The 6,319-nt window shown below is 50.6% G+C and overlaps 1 long non-coding RNA gene across 1 annotated transcript; it reads right to left on the bottom strand.

Annotated features, from left to right (window-relative positions):
• Positions 1-902: 902 nt before the first annotated feature.
• Positions 903-2,366, bottom strand: LOC116744963. The gene is made up of 3 exons (XR_004347226.1): positions 2,188-2,366; positions 2,009-2,113; positions 903-988 (listed from the first exon to the last, which is right to left on the bottom strand). It is a non-coding gene; the product is annotated as an uncharacterized LOC116744963 (long non-coding RNA).
• Between the last annotated feature and the right edge of the window lie 3,953 nt (positions 2,367-6,319).

Raw genomic sequence — 6,319 nt, 5'->3', positions numbered from 1 at the left:
ACATTCCAGAATGAAGGAATGCATTTCAGTCCCTAGAGGACCCTCCTCCTTCCCTCTCCCTCCTGTTCCCCTCCTCCTCATCATCTTCTGTCAAGCCCCTCCCCTGCCCACCCTGGCCCTGTCACTCACTCTCTAGAGATTCTAGGGACAGAGACATTGGTCACAGGGTAAGCCAAGACTGGACCAGGCTGACATTTGAGATGCGTGACTGGAGAGGGAAATAGGAATCTTTCTGCACTGATCATGTAATTTAATCCTCTCAATGGCCCTTCCAGGGAATAAGTACCCCCATTTTTTATAGATGAGGAAACTAAAACTCAGAGAGGTTAAGTGCCTTGCCCAAGGTCACCTAGCTAAGAGACAAAACCTCAGTTGTTCTGAAGCCAAGCCCTACCCTTCTGGGAAGCTGGTTCAACACAGAGATTCCTGAGCCCTCTCCCAGAGATGCTAGGCCTGGCTGGGGTGAGGCCCAGGGATCTGTATTTAACAACCACCTTTAGTAGTTCAGATTTGTATATAGGTTTAGAAATGACTTTATTAACCCAAATTCTTCATTTTACAAATGTGAAAACTGAGACCCAGAGAGGGTATGTGATTGATCCAAGGTCACACAGCAAAAGGCCAAAGTAGGTAAGACCTAAGTCCCAGCTCACTTTCCACTTGGAGAACCATTAGCAGCCCCAGGCCTCCTCTGGCACCACCCGACCCTCATCTCTACCTCCGCTTCCCATGGAGTAACCAAATGTGGAAAGTCAGGGCAGGGCCTTCCACAAGAAAGGGGTAGCTGATGACTCCATACCCCTTCCTTCTGGGCCTGGCATGGATGTGATGTGTGGAAGTTCTTTGCCCTCTCTGGGCCTCATTTCTTCCATCTGCAACTTGAGATGTGCCCTTTCTGCCTCCTGGAGAGGAGAAGGAAACTCCCTGGACGGCAAGGAAGCTGCTTGACTTTGACAAATCATCACACCTTCCTTGTGGCTATTATCCCCTGTGGATGGAGGCAACAGGTCAGGGCCCAGAGATGACAGCAGGGTGACCAACCACCCCGGGGTTTGCCAGAACTTTCCCCACTTTAGCATTGAAGGTCCCACATCCTCGGTTCTGGGAAAAAAACAGACTGTTGGCCACTCTAGACAATAAGCCACACATTCAGGGTCACACAGCATGAGTCCCCACAGCCTCCTTCTCCTCCCTCTTCCAGGAGTTCTTTTACTTTTTAAGGTGAGGAATAGGTAGTGGCATCCAGGTCTTCAAACTACTAATGACCATAAATAACAACAACAATAAGGTAATGTTTCTTCAATTCTAAGATGCCATTGATTTTAAGTTAAAGTCAAGTTAACAGCTTTTCAGGGGCAGAAGGAGACCTACGTTATAATACCTTATATTACATTACATTATGTGCAGAATGCCTGCTGATGGCAAAACTAAAATGTTGGAAAGATAACGGGGAGCCTTTCAATTGAGGAAATACGGTCATGGTAATAACCCTAATGGATGCACAGCCCAACACACGTAGCCCTTGTCCATTGACAGAGCAGCACGAGGTATGGCAGATGTTACCGTTCTCTCCACTGCAGTGATGAGGAAACTGAGGCTTAGGGAGGGCATACGCCCTCCCAGGGATCCCCCAGCTAAACCCAGGCAAAAGTCTGTCTGTCTTGTGGAAGCACAGACCACTCACTCCTTGAGGCTCCCAGGAGCAGACACTCAGTCAAGGAGGGTGGAGTCGGGGGAGGCTTCCTGTATCCTTCTGGGGATTAACAGCATTAGCTCCAGCCCCATATAACACCCATGGCCTAATAATTTATATTGTGGTTTTCATTACTTCCCTTCTCCAAAGGCTTGTTCAGTAAATTACCATTTTTATGAATTCCAAAGTGCTCTGTGGAGGGCAGAGCTCCACCTGGCTCTGACTGCCGTGGAGAGGACAGAGGGGCTGAAGAAAGGGTTGGGGAGTGGGGGGTCTCCCAGGTCCTGCATGCCAGGGGCTGGACAGCTTGCTTACCGTGAGGTGGAGGAAACCCAGCAGGCTTGGCAGATACCAGCCTGGGATCAAGTCACAGTTTCTCCCCACATCCTGGCATTGGGAGCTTGGGCCTCACTTCTGCATCTGTAAACGTGGGAGGGATCAGATGTCTTTTGTGGATGGTGTGAGAAGTAAACGAGGTGATGGGAGTAACATACCTGGCACCTTGTAGTTATAACAAAGGCTGTTTTCCTGCCTTGCTTGTAACCACCTCCCTGCTCCTCTCAGGTAAGTCAGTGAGTCGCCCCCTCCTCTAGGGAGCTTCTCAGGATTGCCCCACTTCAGGCCTCCTCCTCTTCCGCTCTTAATCCTTCTCAGCAATATAAGATAGATCAATACTTGCCAATATGGAAGATCTCCAGCGTATATCCTGAAGTTAAAAAAGCAAGATGTAAACCAATTTGTAGAGTATGATTCCAATTTAATACAATATATTGTTATATGTATGAGTATATAGAGATATATCTGTATACGCACAGAAAAATCAGTAAGTAGATTTCACAAATGGTTCATAGCTTGTGAAACCTCTGAGTGATAAGACAATGTTGGGGGCAGCAATTTTATTTTTGTGCAATTTTATGTAGTGGGACAGAGGTAATTTTTACCTTGCAGTAGGTATTTTTAATATATTTTTCAAGTTAAAAACGAAAAGAAAAGATGCAGAATACATCCTCCCCTGAAGAATACAAAATCCCCATCTCCTCTTTGCTCTAGGAAGATGCAGCCAGAAGTTAGATGTTGATGCTCCGGTGCCATGGATTCTGAAGCCAGAAATTTCAAGGGGAATGCTTTGCTCTCAAGTGAACGAGACTCTGGGCCCTGTTCCCTCCCTCCTACCCTTCTTCTGTCTCTGCCCCTCAGCCCCACTCCCACTAGAAGCCTAACCCTGTCCTCCCCGGAGACATGCCTAGTGAGCGCTGCATGTCAGAGGACCTGTCTGCACACCCTTGGGTCTCTCTTGGAGGGGGACTGAAAGCCAGTTAGGAACTGGAGCAGTTTCCTTCACCATTTTGATGATGCACCTGTACCCACTGCAGTCACCATGGCAACACAACTGCACCAGGGGGCACTGCCCAGGAAACAGGCTGCCTGGAAACAGTGCTGAGGATGGGCAGGGTCCGATCAGAAACAGCCCCTTCCCCTCTTTCTGAGGGGGAAGCGAAGACAGGAGAAGCCAGGCAAAAGAGATAGCCCTCCAGCGGGAGTGGGGAAACCCAGCAAGCATCTCCTCGCCCGCTATGTAAAGAGACAACAGCAGAGGGTCGTCAGGACCACTTTGGGTCTTGCAGTCACTGCTCTGTCTGGAGAAGGGTAGCCCAGAGACAGGTTAAGAGCTTTGGCTCTGGAGCAGACAACCTCAGCTGGTCAATAAGCTCTATCACAAATGTTGGCATCTCCCTGTGCCTCAGTTTCCTCATCTGTGTAAAGAGGGATAATAGAAGTACCTGCCTCTCCTGGTTCTTGTGAGGAATAAATACAAGTCTGCTTAAAGAGTATAAACACAATACACGTCAGCTCTTGTTATTAAGGTGCCTGGCACATAGTAAACCCTCAATAAGCATGCTAATTATTAATTCCTCCTCATCCTGGTAGATTCCAGACAGCCTGCATCCTCAATTGACCCTCAACAATTATTTGTTGACACACACTCTGCCAAGCTTTGTTCTTGGTCCGGGGGCTACAAGATTTAATAAAAATAATAATTCTTCTTTGTGGACCTCACAGACTAGGAGGTTGTGGAAACCCATAGAGAGACGATGTGACTCTGTGACCTGTGCTGGATGGAAGCAAGAGCAGACTTGGGGGAAGCTTGTCCTGAGGCAGTAACACCTGAGCTCAAGTTTGATTAAGACACTGGCCAGGGAGAGAAAGGCATTCCAGGCAGGGAACAGCATATGCAAAGGCACAGAGGTAAGCAGGAAACAGCAAGTTGCACTTGCAGAATGGCAAGGAGGGTGGTGCAGTTGGAGTGGGAACTGGGTATGGTGGAGTAGAGAGCCCAAGGCTGGAAAGGTGGGCACAGAGTAGGTGGTAAATGGCCTTGAGTACCAAGTGAGAGTTTGCATGTCCCCCTGAGGATGGGGAAGAGCCCTGGAGAGTCTCTAGCAGGGGAGGACAGAAGGATACCTGGAGAGGGAGTAGGTGGAGGTAAGGGGGGTATCAGGAGGGTCACCGGATCAGGGCAGAAGCCATGGAAAGAGTGGGAGGGGCGGGAAGGCCTCCTGCCCTCTTCCCACGGCACCATGTGGGGCTCATAGCCCCACTGGCTCCTCTCTGCAGCCTCATCCCAAGGGGATGCAGGATGTGATCTGAAGAACTGGCCAAGTCTTAGTGCCTGGAGCACTTTGTCAGTTCCTCTTAGGTCTCCTGATAACCCTAATGGCCTGGCCCAAAGGGGACCTCCCAGACAGTCCGAGCAAGCACAGTGTCACCAGAACAAGTGCTGTGCCTCCCGAGAGAATGCCAGCACGGTGGACAGAGCTCAGGTCACATATGCCGTCTCATCTTTCTGTTCCAAGAAAATCCAGGCACTCAGCGGCATAGTCACACCTTGGATTTGGGGTCAGAGCTCAGATGTGCAGGACCCTTGGAGACCCTGCTCTCTGGTTCTTGGACACCCCACAACCCCTCCATGAGGGAGTCACCCCAGTTTCCCCAGCCCCTTTCTTGGGAGCCAGAAGGACCCTGAGTTCCTTGGCGGAGCTGGAGCTGCTGTGAACAGGAAATGGGGCTGGCGAAGGTTTTAGCTGGTGGGAGCCCAGTACATTCTCCCCTGAGTTTTACAGGTGAGGAGACAGAAGGCCAGTGAGGACTGACTTGCTCAAGGCTGCGAGAGGCGCTGGGTCATTTTGTCTGCCAAGCCCCTCCCCCAGCTTTCCAAAGGACCAGACGGGCAGTGCCTGCCACCCCTGCCAGCGTGGAATCTCAGCTCCAACCTGACTCAGAGGCTGCCTGGACAGCCTGATCTACTCCTTCTCTTTTGTAAAACCTTTTTTCTTTTAACCTGACCTTGAGCTCTGCTCAGCCGAGGAAATAAAGTGAGCTTTCCGAATGGCAGAAGAGAAGGGGATGAAACTCAGTGCGAGGAGCGAGGTTCAGCCGTTTCAGGTTCCTCATAAGCCCAGGATTTTACACATTTCCAGCGGGGCTCAAAACAGAAGGGTTTTGGAACACAGCCCTAGAAAGAGACATCACTCAACTGAGAAATTAAGAGAAGACAAGGACAGGGGATTAGGGACACAGGGACCACCAGCTTATAAAGCCTGGACCTGGGAACATCCTCTTTTAAGCAGCAGCCTGTTTTAACTTGAGCCCTCCTGAGTTTCCACAGGTCTTCCCCAGCCCCACTGGAAGTGAATTAATGAAGCAAGAAGGGAGGGAGGAAGGAAGGAGGAAGGGGAGGGAGGAGAGGCCCCTCGCACTAGACTGTGAGGTCCTGAAGGGGAGGAACTAGATCTTATTCCTTGTCGAGTCCTCAGTATCAAACACAATAAATTGCCTTTAATTGAAGTTCAATAAATATGTGTCACAATAGAAGAAAGAAGCAAGTATTTATTAAGCACTCACTGTGAATGAGGCTCTCTGCTAGGAGAATTCACGTATCTTGCCTCATGTTAGCAACACTTCAATATGCTCAGAGAGCTGTGGCTGTCCCCACCTTGCAGCTGAGGACACTGAGGTTCAGAGAGGTTAACTTCATCTCCTAAGGCCACACAGCTTGTGAGGGGCAGAGCTGGGATTCACACCGGGGCAGCCTGGCTCTGAAGCCTGGGTTTGCTCCTCCTCACCTGTTACCCACAGAGTGGAGGAGCTGTGGGGTGCGGAGAAGACACGCAGCTCTGGCAGGCAGACCTCCCGGAGCAGCCCCTGGGTCTGGAATCCATGTCCTCGCACAGTTCAGCATCTACAGAGCCAGCTTCCACCTCAGCCTGGTTCCTGGAACCCGGCTCCCTGTCAATGCCTCGGTTCAGTGTTCCTGAATAAATGTTTACTGGGAAATGGAAATTTCCCAAAATGACTTTTTTCACCAAATCTGACCTTTGGGGCTTGCTTCGAAAGGGCACTGTGACTGCGGTGTGTACTGGTGGCTGGAGCACCGGACTGCAGAGACAGGGCGGGAAGGCACGGGGCCTGGGAGCATGTGCAGTGTGAGTCCCAAGCAGCCACCTCATACCCCTGTCCCAACCCTCCCTGCATTTGGCAGGTGGAGAAGCCGGGGTGCAGAGGAGTACAGGGACTTAGCCAAGCCCACCAGTCTGTGGGGGGCTGAGACAGAGGCACTCACCCCCT

The sequence above is a fragment of the Phocoena sinus genome, chromosome 20 (assembly GCF_008692025.1).
Source record: "Phocoena sinus isolate mPhoSin1 chromosome 20, mPhoSin1.pri, whole genome shotgun sequence".
NCBI classification, from domain to species: Eukaryota; Metazoa; Chordata; class Mammalia; order Artiodactyla; family Phocoenidae; genus Phocoena; species Phocoena sinus.
This window is presented reverse-complemented; position numbering and strand designations above follow the sequence as displayed.